The 14,791-nt window shown below is 39.3% G+C and overlaps 2 long non-coding RNA genes across 2 annotated transcripts; one reads left to right on the top strand and one right to left on the bottom strand.

The window, feature by feature from the left end:
* Positions 1 to 1,373: 1,373 nt before the first annotated feature.
* LOC147648288 (uncharacterized) lies at positions 1,374 to 5,895 on the bottom strand. The gene is made up of 2 exons (XR_015280155.1): positions 5,249 to 5,895; positions 1,374 to 4,355 (listed from the first exon to the last, which is right to left on the bottom strand). It is a non-coding gene; the product is annotated as an uncharacterized LOC147648288 (long non-coding RNA).
* LOC111941327 (uncharacterized) lies at positions 3,016 to 14,346 on the top strand. The gene is made up of 4 exons (XR_015280154.1): positions 3,016 to 5,421; positions 5,709 to 5,828; positions 11,255 to 11,397; positions 13,762 to 14,346. It is a non-coding gene; the product is annotated as an uncharacterized LOC111941327 (long non-coding RNA).
* Positions 14,347 to 14,791: the final 445 nt, after the last annotated feature.

Here is a 14,791-nt window from a genome sequence, read left to right as displayed (position 1 = left end):
ATAGCTATACTACCTTCACATGCTTACAGTGTTTGCAATCTATCTTTAAAGAATTTATTTTCCGATAAGAATATTTTCAAACAACTGATAGTGAAGAAGTGTTCTTCTATTCAGTCTTATCCAGCCTATACTTTAGCCCAGCAATTTCGTTTCCACCAAATGCACCTGCAAAATCAGGATTTGTTTACCTAGTATATGTGGGACAGCATCACTGGTTTTGTACTTTTTATTATGATAGGGAATCTTAAAGAAGCTAGAAGAACTGCCACATTTGTTTCCAAAGAACATTTCCAGTAATACAGATAAATAGGTTGTTGTTCCTTCTCTGGATATAGAAAAGACTTATCCCTCTCAGGGACAGCCTGTGATTCAGCAAGTGACTTTTTGTGGTCCTGCAGAAGGGGAAGATACTAGATGATAAGAGGATGTTATGAAAAGGATTGTGTGGTAAAAGGCACCGAGGAGGACTGAGTTTTGGTTATGAGCAGAGGAAGGGCGTATCTGCTGTGTGGTCCCTTAATAAGATGAGAGAAAAAAGGAATGCACATCATTTGTGTGTTCTGGTAAGAACCATTTCACACTCTGTATTTTGTTGCAATGAGTGGGGGTAAAAAACATTACATGAACTATTCAATTTTGCCTTTACTGAATGGTAGATTCCCAATTAACATGATTTTGACTGTGGCTGTCAGATGTTCTGTCTCCTTAAGAGAAGTGCTAGGCAGTGCATCTCAAATGCTTTACTCACCAAGGTTTAGTGGGCACCCCCTGTTTTGTCCTTCTCAGAAGACACTGAAACTAGCAGTCAGTCTACTGCAAGATCCTTAAGGCAGACTGCCAGAATTCACTTCTTAGCTGAACAAAAGAGTCCTGAAGATGAGGGGGATCTGGGAGCTGTGATCTGTGTTTAAAGGCAGAAGGCAGGCAAGAGATCTATTTCAGTCACAGCTGCCATATAATTCCTTTTCATTTGTCTTCATAACAAAAAAACAGGGATGTATTTAAAATCTTGATCCTAGCCTCCAACAGCCATTGTAATATCAGGTGAGAAACAGTCCATGTAGCCAACAATCTATATTGTAATTTGCAACAAAATTAATTAACTCTTTCTTACATGCACACTCTCCTTCTGTCACCTTGTCTACACTGGGGAAGTATTTCATACACTTTCCTAAGAGGAAGCCATGCTTCTTCCAGGTTGAAACAGGTTTTATTCCCTAGCTGAAGAACAGTAAAAAACAAATCCCTGGACCTTGGGAAAGGATACCCAAGAAAAATGGGAAAGTTGGGAACAAAATGTGTCAGGAGATTTGGCACTGTTGCTAGTGGACACAAAATAGGAGCATGTATTCAATCACAGCAGCCAGAGGTTTTTAGTTTGAAGAAGGCAGAAGCCTTTATTTCAGTTTTCAGCCCCTTTTTATAAGGTGTTCCAATACAGGTTTAACATGATTGGTAAAGAGAACAACACCTATCTCATCCCATTGGTGGGACAAGAGAAAACATTCAAGACATCTGTATAAGAATGTTTTGGGAACCAAAAACCTATTTACAAAAAATAGTCCTTGAGAGAAACATGTTTCCAAGAAACTTTCCCCTGGGAACAGACCAGCCGCTGACAGTGAAAACTCTCTCAGGCTCAGAAAATCATGTCCACACTGCACTGAGGACTGAATATTATAGAGATGAACTTTCTTCTCAGCTTTCCCCATTTCCAACACTATCTTTGAATTTGTACCATATATAGTATGTGAAGAAAGCACTAATGAAATGTAAAAGAAAAAAAAAGAATTTTAACTCCCACAATAAGTTAGAGACTTCAGGCTTCCTCTTAGAGACAGGATTGAAACTCAAATGTCATAGGCTAGTGGCTTTCCTGCTTATCAAGGATTGGTCCTTAATTAAAATTAGAGTTCTCATTTTATACTGTGATGGTTTTAGCTATCTTTTTTTATTTGAGCAGTATTATTTAATGAAGTGAATAGAATTAAAACTTTTCTATATTATGAGCCAGAACATCAGTCTCTTGAAACAGAGAACAGATAGACACAAGTAATCTGATCAGTGATGGGACTAGGGTATGCAAAAATAAGAAGATTATTTATCTTGTCTTAATATTTCTCACTGCTGTTGTTATGGAGGCCAAATCTGAAAGTACTTAATCTAAAATGCCATTGAATATAATTTAATTATACCTGTCAAGATCAAAGCGTAAGACGGCTCCACAGTTTCACCCAATATTTTCATTTTATTTCATTTTATTTTCATTTAAATAGCTTCTAAGAACTCCCTAAAACTTGTTCATCCACAAAACAGAAATACATTGTAACGACTTCTAGGAACCAACTATAAGACCTGCTAACACATGATATTCCTATTTTAAAGCATATCAGCAATCCCACAACTTCTCATTGGGTGTTTCTTTGCATTCTGGAAAATCCTGCTTTTTATCTGGAGGGGTGAAAGTAATACTGTGTTGGAATTTAACTGTGAGGGCCATGTCTGAGGAGAAAGATTTGGGCAATTTTCATAGGTTTTGCTGCTAGCCGTGATTATCTTTCATTTATTACTATTTTAAGAAACAGGTGGAAAAATGTCTGAGTTGGCATTGAAGGAAAGGTTAATCTCTTTCTTAAGACAGTGTCTTTTTTCACTTGCTGCAGTTGGATAAAGCATGAGGCACTAGAAATATTTGGATTTTAGCTGCCACACATGGGACATGTGATTAAGTCTGGCAAAAAAAAGACTAGAAAGTAAGTTGATGAAGTGAGAGTTCAGGAAGAAAAGGTGTGATACCGGTGTTAGAGTACTCTTGAATGGCTGTAAGTGAAGAAATGTGATCATTAGCAAGTTTTGCTCTCTCTTTTCTTTTAAATTTTATTTTAGTACTTGCTACACCTATGATAATTTAATGCTTTGGACTTCGCACGTAAAGAGACAAACTGTAAATTATGACTGCATAATTATGGAAGTAGGAGTAAGAGTTTCCATCTCACTCTGTTGCTTAAAGACTCTAGCTGTGATGTATACTCACAATGCAGTATCTATACTGCTGTGTAAGTGCATCTCTACCTAAGCATCCTCAAGGCAGATTTTCCTTGCCACCATCAATGTCTTTACAGTGAATGACATGGGGAAGCAGCTCAGACCAGGAGGTTTCTGGGCTTTTCATGATCCCCTCACCTCCCTACCTGCAGTGTGGATGTCCCAGAGGGAGAGCAGAGTTGTCTCTGCTGACATTGGTGTCTGCCAACATGTCTTGTCCACCCACATACCCACCTGTGCAGGGATACGCTGTTGTGCATCTATTCAGACACTTCATGGAATGTAGACCTGTACTGCCTCACCAGGAGCATCACCATGGCCAGGAGTACCAGCTCCCCTGGGAGTTGTCAAGGGGTCATTCTTCCCTCCTCAGGTGTAGTCTGTGTTTGTCCTGATGGAATTGAATCATCCTTGATGTACTCCAGAATTGATCCAGTCTGCTTGTGACCCCCACTTTAAGGAAGTTGGATGAATTTTGGACTGAGGGCTGTCATGAAACAAAATTTTACCTAGCAACTACTTTCCTGCAGTTTGAGTGAGAAGCATAGTGTTCCTTGCTGCTGGGGTCACATGGAAGTGGACTGCTGCTGTTCCACACCTTTGTAGGTCCTGCATGCACACTCTGTTCCACTCACCTTCCAGTCAGCTCAGTCTGGCTTGCTGTCACTTTTCTGGATGACCCTCACTTCTGTTCCACAGACTTTTACACAGACACAGAGAAAAGCCAAGGGGGAAGTTGTGATATTTGTTTTCAGGACACTTCCAAGGCTGTACAGCTCCCACCACTCTTGGCTCACATGTTTTTTTTGCCTTGCCCTCACTCACTCTGCACATTCCACCTCATGCACTGCAGAGGAAAGAGCACATACAGTTCCATGTGAATTGCACAAAGCTGCTGCTTTCAATACGACGTCAGTCAGCTCAGGTGTCAGAGTGCACATCAAAAACACTCTTCAGAGCAGCTGACTGTTGAAGTCACACAGGGAACCCTACCCCTCCTCTTTGTGCTTCCAGTTGTCTCAGTCCTTTCCAGGTCCCACAAGCAATGCCCATGAGTTCTTGTCCACCTTTCACAGGGATGTATTTCCAAGCTGCCCGGCTTTCCAGGGAGAACCAGACACCAAGTCTAATGACTCCATCATGGGGGACCTTGTGTTTTTCATAAAAAGGAGCAGTATGAGGAACTTCATTTTTGCACAAAGCTGGTTTGGCATCTCCATGACTTTTGAGAGGAGTAAGAAGGGCCTCAGAGAGTATATGAGGGTAGACAGCTCAGGATGCTGGAACAGACAGCATCTGTAGCCCTGCAGCTAGAACCAGAACAGCAAGAAAATAATACAGGATGGGCATGTGGGAAGTTTGGTTTAAATTACTTATTTCCAGACTGTCTAATCTAATCTAATCTAATCTAATCTAATCTAATCTAATCTAATATAATCTAATCTAATCTAATCTAATCTAGTTTTAGATTAGATCAGATTAAATCAGATGTATTTCCATTCATTCCATTGTCCAAAAACACTCTGATCACTGTAAAAAATTGTCAGTCTTTGGAGTCTGAGAGTAATAATGTTCTGATAATGCTTACTAGAGAAAGCAGGTTCAAATGTGTCATTTATTTGAGTTTCAACTGACTATACTATATGCTTCCTTGCAAAAGTAAATGATTACCAGCTAAATTCCACTTTTCAATTTTTATTTTTCAATTTTCTTGTCCACTTAAGATAATGCAAACATTTTGATGTGTCTCCTGTCTGTCCATTTTTGATTCATGTCTTCTGATATATGAAAGTATTGACTGGTAGATCAATAGATCTCTATTATGTTACAGATTCTATAGAAGAACTCTAATTCATTGACATTTCCTCTCAGATTAATTTGCCGAGTTACATGCTCTCAAAAATCACTGAATGGGTCACATTGGCAGGAAGAACAGTGGGTCATCTGGTCCAGCCTCCTTGCTCAAACAGGGTCATCCCAGAGCCATGGCACAGAACTGAGTCTAGACAGTTCTGGAATATTTCCAGTGAAAGGAATTCCACACGCTCTCTGGGCAATTTGCTCCAGTGTGTGAGAACCTGCACAGAAAGTTCTTCAGTTGGAACCTCCTGTAGATCAGTTTCTGGCTATTGCCTCTTGTCCTACTGCTTGACACCACTATAATGAACTCAGATTTCTTGACACCCTCCCTTCAGATACTTACAGAAGTTGATGAGGCCCCACATCAGCAGTCTCTTAACAAGGCTGAAAAGGCCCAACTCAGCCTTTTCTCAGAAGAGAGGTGCTCCCTTAACCATCTTTGTTGCCCTCTGCTGGACCTGCTCCAGAGCTCCATGACTTGTACTGAGGAGCCCAGAGCTGGACACAGTATCCCAGGTGAGGCCTCACCAGAGCTGAGTAAAGGAGCAGGATCACCTCCCCCTAACCTGTTGGCACTGCTCCCCTGAATGCAGCCCAGGATGTCACTGGCCTTGGCCACCAGGGCACTGCTGGCTCATGGGGAGTTGTTGTCCAGCAGGATCCCAGCTCCTTTTCCACAGAGCTGCTTCCCAGCAGGTCACCCCCAGCCTGTGCTGGTGCCTGGGGCTGTTCCTCCCCAGGTGCAGGACCCTGCTTTTGCCTTTGCTGAATTTCAGAAGGTTCCTCTCTGCCAATCTCTCCAGGTGTTGAGGCCCTTCTGAAGGGCTGCAGAGCCCTCTGGGGTATGGGCCACTCCTCCCAGCTTTGTGTTGTCAGTGAAATTGCTGAGCAGGCCTCTGCCCCTTCACCCAAGTCACTGATGGGTAAGTTAAACAAGACTGGGCCCACTATTGAACCCTGGGGGACACCACTGGGGACAGGCCTCCAACTAGAGCCTGTGCCACTGATTATGACCCTCAGATCTACTGTTCATGTAGTTCTCAATCTCACTGTCCACTCGTCCAGCCCACTTCACATTTGATTTACACATATAATACTTATTCCAGTGGCTGTTCATTTAATGAGTTTAAGGTAGTCTGTACTGTTTAATGTGTGTTTTCTTTCCTTTGCATTCTTTGCACTTTTTTCTTGAGTTCTTATATAATCATTAATACTTAAGGAACTAATTCAGCTTCCTCTGGTGGCATTATATCTTCAACTTAGTTTGGCTCAAATAACTCCCTAATTTAATACTCTTTTTGCTATTTTCCCTCTTTTCTGGCTCAGGTTCCTACTCCAGATTTTTAGCATCAAATACTAAAAAAATCTGATCATAATTACACAGTTTGTTATAAATTAAGAAAAAAGTCATTGAACAGTTCAAATTTCTCCATTTGGTATGTTATTTATTCACATTGCTGGCTACTCAATGAACCCTCATTTTTCTTTCAGTATATTCCATACTACAACATTGCTGCATATTGTTTTATTCTCCCCTGACCAGAGACATTCAGCACATCCCCATCTCATGTTTTCAGGAGTGCAGAGAGCGTGTGCTTTTTTGACAAATAATTTAAAAATCCTGTCCCACTGTTTAAAAGCGCTGAAGAGCTAATAAAATCCCTTGACTCTGCAGTGCTTATCATGGCACAGTTTTCACAGAACATTACTTGTAGCTCTCCCAGTTTCTCCCCAGGTCTAGAATATGGAGTTTACAAAAACTTTCCTGTTGCTTCTCTTTGACTTAATTTATGACCCTGTTGTATATTTCCATTAAGCATGTCCAAAGAAGGACAATACAGCTGGTGAAGGGATTGAAAAACAAGTCATATGAGAAGCGAATGAGGGAACAGGGACTGTTTTGTCTGCAGCAGAGGCTCATGGGGGCTTTCAAGCTCTATAAATACCTGGAAAGAGGTAGTAGCCAAGTGGAGGTTGTTCTTTTCTCTCAAGGAGCAAGGCAAAGGCTTCGACTGAAAGGTCTCTATATGTGACAGGGAGGGTTGAATTGATTATTAGACAAAATTTCTTCACTGAAGGTTAGCCAGGTATTGGCACATACTGCCTGTGGGAGTGGTTGGATACTGTCCCTGAAGACATTTAATAACATATGTAGATATGGTGCTAAAAGAAGTGCTTTAGTGTTGTGCTTCATTGTGTTAGGTTAATAGTTAGACTCAAGGATAATGGATCTTCCCCAACCTAAATAATTCCATGATTTTAAAAGCATTAAATGTTTTGCCTGCCTTCATCTCCCTTCTTCATAGCCATGCACACTCACCCTCTCATTTTGATTCATAGAACATTTTACTATGCTGTGCACTTTCAGCAGCTAGCTCAAGTACAGCTATCTCACTTTCTAGTTAACTAGTTTAACTAAAACTAGCCAGTAGGACCTGAAAATGCTTATAATTGACATTATGTATCTTCAAAGAACAGATGTTATTCCCACTTTGCTACTCAGCTGGATGACAATAGCTTGATAACTTTAAAGATACAGGGAAGAAAAAGTTGTTTGACTTAACATCACCATAACCTTAAAGCTGCTTTCAACATATTTAGAATAAATTATGCATTTCTATGTAGCATCTGTTTGTTAAATAATTCAGTTAGTTTAATTACCATCTGATTTTATTTATTTATCTATTTATTTATTTATTTATTTAATGACATTGAACAGGAAATTAAATGTGGTAAGTGTTTGGGCAAGGAATCTTGGAGGAAATTCTCCTTTCAGGGGATGTGGTAGAGAAAGCATGAGGAATGAAACTTACCCAAATGCCAAATGCACTAGTAATTTATTTAGTGTTACAGAACTGTGTCAACATAGTACAAACAGTTGTAGATGAATGAGGTACATGAATCATATATTTAAGAACTTGTTTACATAGCTCTAGGCTGAAATATTGCATGACTTTTTTCCTTTCCCTGACAAATTAATTACTCTTCTCTGACATTGTTGTCAAAGCTGAAAGAGTTGAGGTAGCTTTTATTCTGGACAAATAGGCACTTTGGTCAAACTTTGTGTACCTTTAAGGAACCACAGATAAACAAGCAAGACGAAATACAATAAGCTACCTTTGCACTGATTTATTTTCTGTAGAAAAATTATGGCACAATTTAATCTTTAACATGAGAGGAGAACTCAGCAGTGTAAAGTTCAAGCAATAAATAAAGGCATTGAAAGCCTCATTTGAGTGCAATATTCTTCAACAGTGGCATCTCTATACTGAGCTGCTCATAGATGAGTCTTATGTGCCTGATCAGTGAATATACTTCCAGTCCAAGAATATGCTGAATCACAAGCTTCTCAAAGTTACATACTTCAGGTTACTCCATCAGGTTAGGTCTTATTCCATTTATTGAATTCTGTTCTGAAGAATTCATGAAGACCAGTGATATTAGAAATGAAATTTGCTAAATGGGAAATACTACAGACACAAGCGAAGTCCATATCCAGGTAGCAGTCAGAAGTTATGGAATGCCAAGCTGACTTGCCAGACAAATTCAGTTCATTGCCCTATGTGCATTTTAGGGGCGATTGAAAGAAAGAAATTAAGTCTAATCTCTAGCAAAATCTACACATTTCATTGAAAAAAAGAAATCTTCTTTACAGTAAAAGTTTGAAAGAAACCCTGTTAAGTTTCTAGGTAAATTTCTTGCTCTTTTCTTAAAGAACAGCATTCTTGCAGTGTCAGGTCACTGCTAGCCTCCAAGGTAAATTACCATCAGTAATTCATGTGCATTTTTCAAAGCCAAAATAATTTCAGGTATTAGAGCCTTTGAGTTTATAGTGACCTGTATGATATTTGTGTATTTCCTTTAGGAATTTCCTCTCACTTAAAACACTTTTCCCCTTGCTTTTTGCTTTGGAGGGCAATATAAAGTAGTTGGGTAAGAGGAAAGGATTTCTGGAGACAATCTCTTAGGAAACAGTCTGTGTACTACCAGCGTCTCTGACTCCTTTTTTTTCCTGCATCCATGACTGAGTGAGTGGGCATTCTTACGTTTACATATGCACAAGGATTCAGAGACAATGCAGAGAGAGCTCTAAACTTTAACAGCCTTATGCATGTAACAGCTACACCAACAAGGACATTTCTATATAACTTTAATAAAACTAGGTACAAAGAGGGCTGTTGGGACCGTTCCCTGAGTAGAAGGCTCCTCATACATGGTTAGGAAGGTCCATGATCTATGTGCCCACGCCAAGGGCACAGCAAAATGAAGGACTCATTCTCCAAGCAGGAGAAGGTCAATGCTCCAAAAACATTGTTCAGCACATGTGTGCTGCAGGAGAGAAGCCCATTAGTGGAAAGAGTCTCTATGTAACTCAGCAGGAAGCATGTGTGGACCTAGCACTCCTGAAACACATGGAAAGTGTGGTGAGGTTGTAGGTGCTTGGGGCCACTGTTATTTAAAGAAAGAGGAGGCAGGGAATGTGCTGAGGAGTCAATAAAGCTTCTCTCCTTTTTCTAATATTCTCAAATATTCTCCTACTTTGATTGATTTAAAAAAACCTGTGAAGTGTAACATTTCTGTTCATTGATTAGTGATGATCAAAATTTTCACTGGGTCCAGGGGTCTAGGAAGTAACCTGCCTTCAAACCGTTTATCCAGAGCTTTTTTCTGTATAGCTCTGGGCTGATTTTTTTTCATGAGAATTGGCTCTTTAAAGACAAGAAAGCAATTCCTCCTCCCTCCCTCTAAAACTTCAAACTGTTTTTTATATGATCAAATAAGAACTGATAACAAGAATGACCCATTGCAGAATTTTCTTGTGCTTTCATTATTATTCATTAATTCATGCTACTGTGAGTGTTTAATTTGGGATGAAGCACTGCCAATTAAGAAAAACTGGTAACCAGAGTGCTGGATGTGATTTTTATTTTTTAAGGTATATATTAAGAAGAGTAAAGAGAACAAAAACACACAGTCATGCATTTTTATTCATGTCTCTTTCTCTCTGTTTCTTACAGTGTATCACAAAAATTAGTTTTAAAAAGATTATTAGTAACTGCTATTTATTTCAGACCATGCAACAGAAAATAAATTAAGTTCAAAGACATGCTAATTAATTTAAAAGTGCACGGACTACCTGGTTCAAAGTCATTTGTTCCTGGTTCTTTTCTGTGGCCAGAGCTATAATCAGTTGATTTTAGCACAGGTTTATATCCAGAACAGTGAATACTTGTATCCTGCAATATTTGAAAGATCAAAGATTTATATGTATCACTGTATTTAAGTAGGATCTAGCATAATGCATTTGCTGCAGTTTCTTTTGAAAACATACAGCATCTAACTCACTTCAGCTCCTGGGTTCAAAGAATGGAAAAACAAGCTTTGATTGGGCAATTTTCTTGAAAAGTACAGAAAAGATACTTGTCAAAGAATACGTCTTTCTAGTAGTTTAATGAGCACATCAAGCAGTTTCTGATAAATATTCCTTCCTTTGTGTTACGTTTCTTTGACTTCAAAGTTTTATGTGCAAGGTATCAGCCCATTCTTTTTTTTTTACTCTCTAATTTTATTTCAAATATTAGTCATTAATGTTGTCCAGAAGGCATACTTGTTTTGTCTTAATTTTAATATAAGTTTGATCTGTGTATAGTCTAGGGCTGGAAACATCACACACATTTTCAGTTTTGAAGCAAAATTTTAATCACAGCTCAGTTTTCTGCCATGAGAAAGAACGAAAGTTCTACAGACTTCTTTGTTGAGCACTGCTATGATTTTCTGAAGCATTTCTGCAACACTGATCAGGTTAAAACCATAAAATTTAGATGAAATTTTATTCTGTCTAGCTAATTCACAGAACATTTTCTTAATGACATCTGTTCATCCACATGAGGCTTAAACTGGGCGTATAGGTCTGGGAAGTGCAATTGGAAACTGCAAAGAAATTTTGCTTATCTACCTGAGCTAGGTAACAGTAGCAGGAAGGAACCTGAACTTCAAAGTTGGACCATACAAGCCTGGGGCACCTGGGAATGTGCTCTGATTGCCAGTGTAGCAAAGTCAGTCCTCCTGTTCCCTTTTTGCTATTATTTTTAGATAAATGAAATACTTTAAACTCTCCTAGGCTGGTAATCCAGTCCCATATATAATGTGAGAAATACTTTGTGTGACCTGACCTATATATCAAAGTGCCTACGCAGAGTTCTCGTGGCAGGACCAGAGACGCTGCTCACAGAAAGATTGCTTTATGGGGTCTAAGTCTTTCTTTATATAAACGACCATGAGCTCAGCTGAACATTTCTCCTGGAATTCCCTTCTATATAAGTCAGTCTTTTTTTTAACTCTTCTCAAGGCTCACAACAAGCTTTCAACCAAGCAACTTGACCTCAACTGATCTCCAGGATAAATGTGGCTGACAAATTCATGTGAAGAATTTAAAGGAGAAGCAAATTCTGCAGTGCAACTGTTGACCCAATTCCTATTCCTGCCTGTGTGGTAAGTAAGATGTGCACTTATCCTTACGGTTTTTTATGTACTAGATATCCAACATTTTTATCATTTTACATATATATAAAACTTTACACTTGCAAATGTGTTTTATTAAGTAAAATTATCCCTAGCCCATGAAATCAATAGATCTATTGAGGGTTATGATAATCAGGAAATAGAGTGTGTCTACAACCAAAGTTGTAGTTGAGTAGTTGAGTCTGTAACATTTATCACAGAAAGAGAATATTTTTCAATATTTTTCAGCGAGTTTAGATTTAATTTCCTTGAAACTGTCATGCAGGAGTGAGAGGGCTGGACGTACCTTCCCAGTCAATCCCCTGCCCAGGAACTCCTGTTTAAAGCCCACAAACGTCAGTGGTCACCTGCCGGTTTGCAATAAAAAGCTTTTGGGTTAAAGTGCCACATGAGAAAGGCAAACATTAATATGAGAAGGAACCCTCCCTTCCTGGATTTAAGAAGTTTTAAAATAGGCTAAAAATATTTACATTTATGTAAAATATTTGTGTTTCCTTCTGCAAGAAGCAGTATCAGTTGGATTAATACTTATAATTAAAAGGAAGTTTTAGAAACTGGAATGGAGATGACTGAAACTTTTGACCACAAGGACTGCTAGGGTTGACTAACTGGAATGCTGTTGTCCTTTGGGAGGATGGCTGGAATATGGAGTTTGGGGGCATCCCAACTCCCTTCCCTCTCAAACACTTCCTCTCCCACACTGCTGATCTCAGAAAGAGAAAAGTTAACTTTAGAGGAAAGATTTTAATACAACCATATTTCATATCTACTGGAGAGAAGAAGGTTGTACTCTGATTAAAGCAAGGAACAATGTTCAACATCAGGAAGATAGGATTCAACCAACTCCTTCCCTCTGCAGTACTGGAAAAATACTGTGAGAAATTCCACTAGGCTGGGATAGACAGAGACAAGGACAAGAACTGCAAGATGAGAGAGAGTATCTATAAAGGAAAACTGTATTGCCATGGTGGGTGTACAAGTACACATCTAGTTATAAACTTGCTTTTGTTATTCCACTTTGTTTTTCTCTAACTTAAATATCACTGTCTTTCCCCATGTTATCCATCTTCCTTCATACCTGTAAGTATCCACTGAAAGCTTTGACCTGCTACCTACTAATTTCCAGACCTTTCCTTTCAAACAGTGAAGACCACTAATCCCAAAGGACTGTTCAGTATATTCAGCCAAAACCAGTATTAAATTCCTCGGCAAACTTGAGCCACCCCATACCGACACAGAATTCCTGGGTAATTCAAGCAGAATCTAATTAGCTAGTCTAAGAACTAGTTAAAAACTTCAACCAAAACTGAGTTGCACATAAAGCCTTTTTTTAATGTAACACTATGAATTATTTGATCTTCTTCTCTTTTTCTCCTAATTTTCATAAAAAAGGGGAAGACCAGAAGGTATACATTACAAGATGTATGCATGGCAACCTCCCAAGTCTGATAAAAATGTGTTTGCCAACAAAATATTTTTTCGTTATTCAGTTGTCCCTGAAAACTGCAATTGCCTCTGAAAACATAAACAAAGAAGAAAAATTTTTACATTGAAGTTACAGCTTGGAAAAAATAACATGACAAAAGCCAGATGCCTTCCTTTGCCCAGAAAGATTGTTCCCCTGTACACCTCAGATATTGAGAGCTTCAGAGCAATACAAAGGTGCACTAGACAAGGAAACCTTTATCACTGTCTGATTTCACTTGGAGCACTGCGTCCAGCTCCAGGATCTTCAACACAATGACATGGAGCTGCTGGAGTGGGTCAGAGGAAGGGTCGGATGTGAAGAAATTTGGAGGGATGGAGCACCTCTCTTATGAGGAAAGGTTGACAGAAATGGGGTTGTGCAGCCTAGAGGAGTCTCCAGGAAGACCATAATGCAGCCTCCCTGTGCTTAAATGGCCTTAATAAGAAAGATGGGGACAGGGTCTGTAGTGATAGGGCAAAGGGTAACAATTTTAAGCAGAAGAAAAGTCAGTTTAGTCTAGATACAAGGAGTAAGTTTTTACCATGAGAATGCTGACACATTGCTCAGAGAGGTGGTGGATGCTCTCAATTCATGGAAATATTCAGGTCAGATTAGATTCTGATCAGCCTAGTCTAATGGAAGGTGTCTTTACTCATTGCAGGTGTGTTGGACTGGATGTCCTTTAAAGATCCATTCCCACCCAAACCATTTTGTGATTTTTTGATTCTTTATTAAGTCTGTAGAAAACCTAATAACCTGTAAAGTGGAAGAGTGAATCCACCACTGCTGTCCCACAGACACTGCTGACAGCTCAGCCTGTCACATATCAGATGCCTCAAGGTGATATCCTCACCCTCTCCCTCCAGCTGTTGGATGAAAAACAGGTTTCTGCAACACTCCTGCAGATTGTGGTCTCCACTGCACTCATTTGTACACAAGTCAGCTGGGATACAGAGAAAAGCAAATTTCAAGGCGAGGTGTTCCTGCAGAGCTGTCTGCTACATATCCTGCACACAGGTATTACCTAATCCTTCTGCTGCAATCTAAAGAATTCCTGGCCGTGCTACACCATGGAGAGCCTCAGCAGAGAACAATTTAGGTATTTTAGCCTTACTCCTGGTGTACCATGGGACCCCCACAAGGTATTTTGGGCAGCCCAGGGTGTGAATATCTGCAGGATCAAGCAGCCTGTGCCTGTCCAAGTTGCTATACTAGGGTTGACTGACTCAAGAACCACAGAGCAGGTTTTTCCATCTTCAGGGAAGAGGATTTTCTCCCCTCTTCTCCTGCAAGCCCCCTGTGTGAGCTGAGTCAAACTGAGTTAGCAAGGCTGTCCATGTCTGCATGAATATTGAAATAAGCATTCATCTTTGCAAAACAATAAAGTCTGGCTTGAGAGGTGCTAACAACTCCATCGATTTGAATCAGATTAAATATTCATTTCAACAAGATCTGAAAAGGCCCATTTTTGAGATTTTTTTAATTTCCAGAGCAAGTCATAGATGGAGGAAATAAGGGGACAGCAGTTGCTCTGCTTTCGAATCCACATCAAACATGATATTTGGAAAATCAAGAAACAGTTATTTTTTGAGACCTTCTAGGTTTGTTTATCTATTTAGCACTGCCTTCCTCTCCACTTGTTATTTTGGCAGAAAGCCTGCAATGAATTCTTCTAGGAGAAGAATGGAAGAGAATATCACTTCAACTTTTTGCTTGATACACTTTTCAAATTACTCATTTCTCAGACTGATAAAGATTATTTAAATCCATGGCTTTTCTAATCACAGAAAATGTTTACAAACAGAAAAAAATTAAACTTTTTTAAAAAAAAATTTAAATGGACAATTTTTGCACTTCAAGGAATTTATCAATTCATGCTAGCCAGTCTTCTACAGA

Source organism: Cyanistes caeruleus, chromosome Z, assembly GCF_971803275.1.
Source record: "Cyanistes caeruleus chromosome Z, bCyaCae1.hap1.1, whole genome shotgun sequence".
In the NCBI taxonomy this organism is placed as follows: domain Eukaryota; kingdom Metazoa; phylum Chordata; class Aves; order Passeriformes; family Paridae; genus Cyanistes; species Cyanistes caeruleus.
Note: the sequence above shows the minus strand (reverse complement) of the source record. Positions and strands in the feature narration are given on the sequence as shown.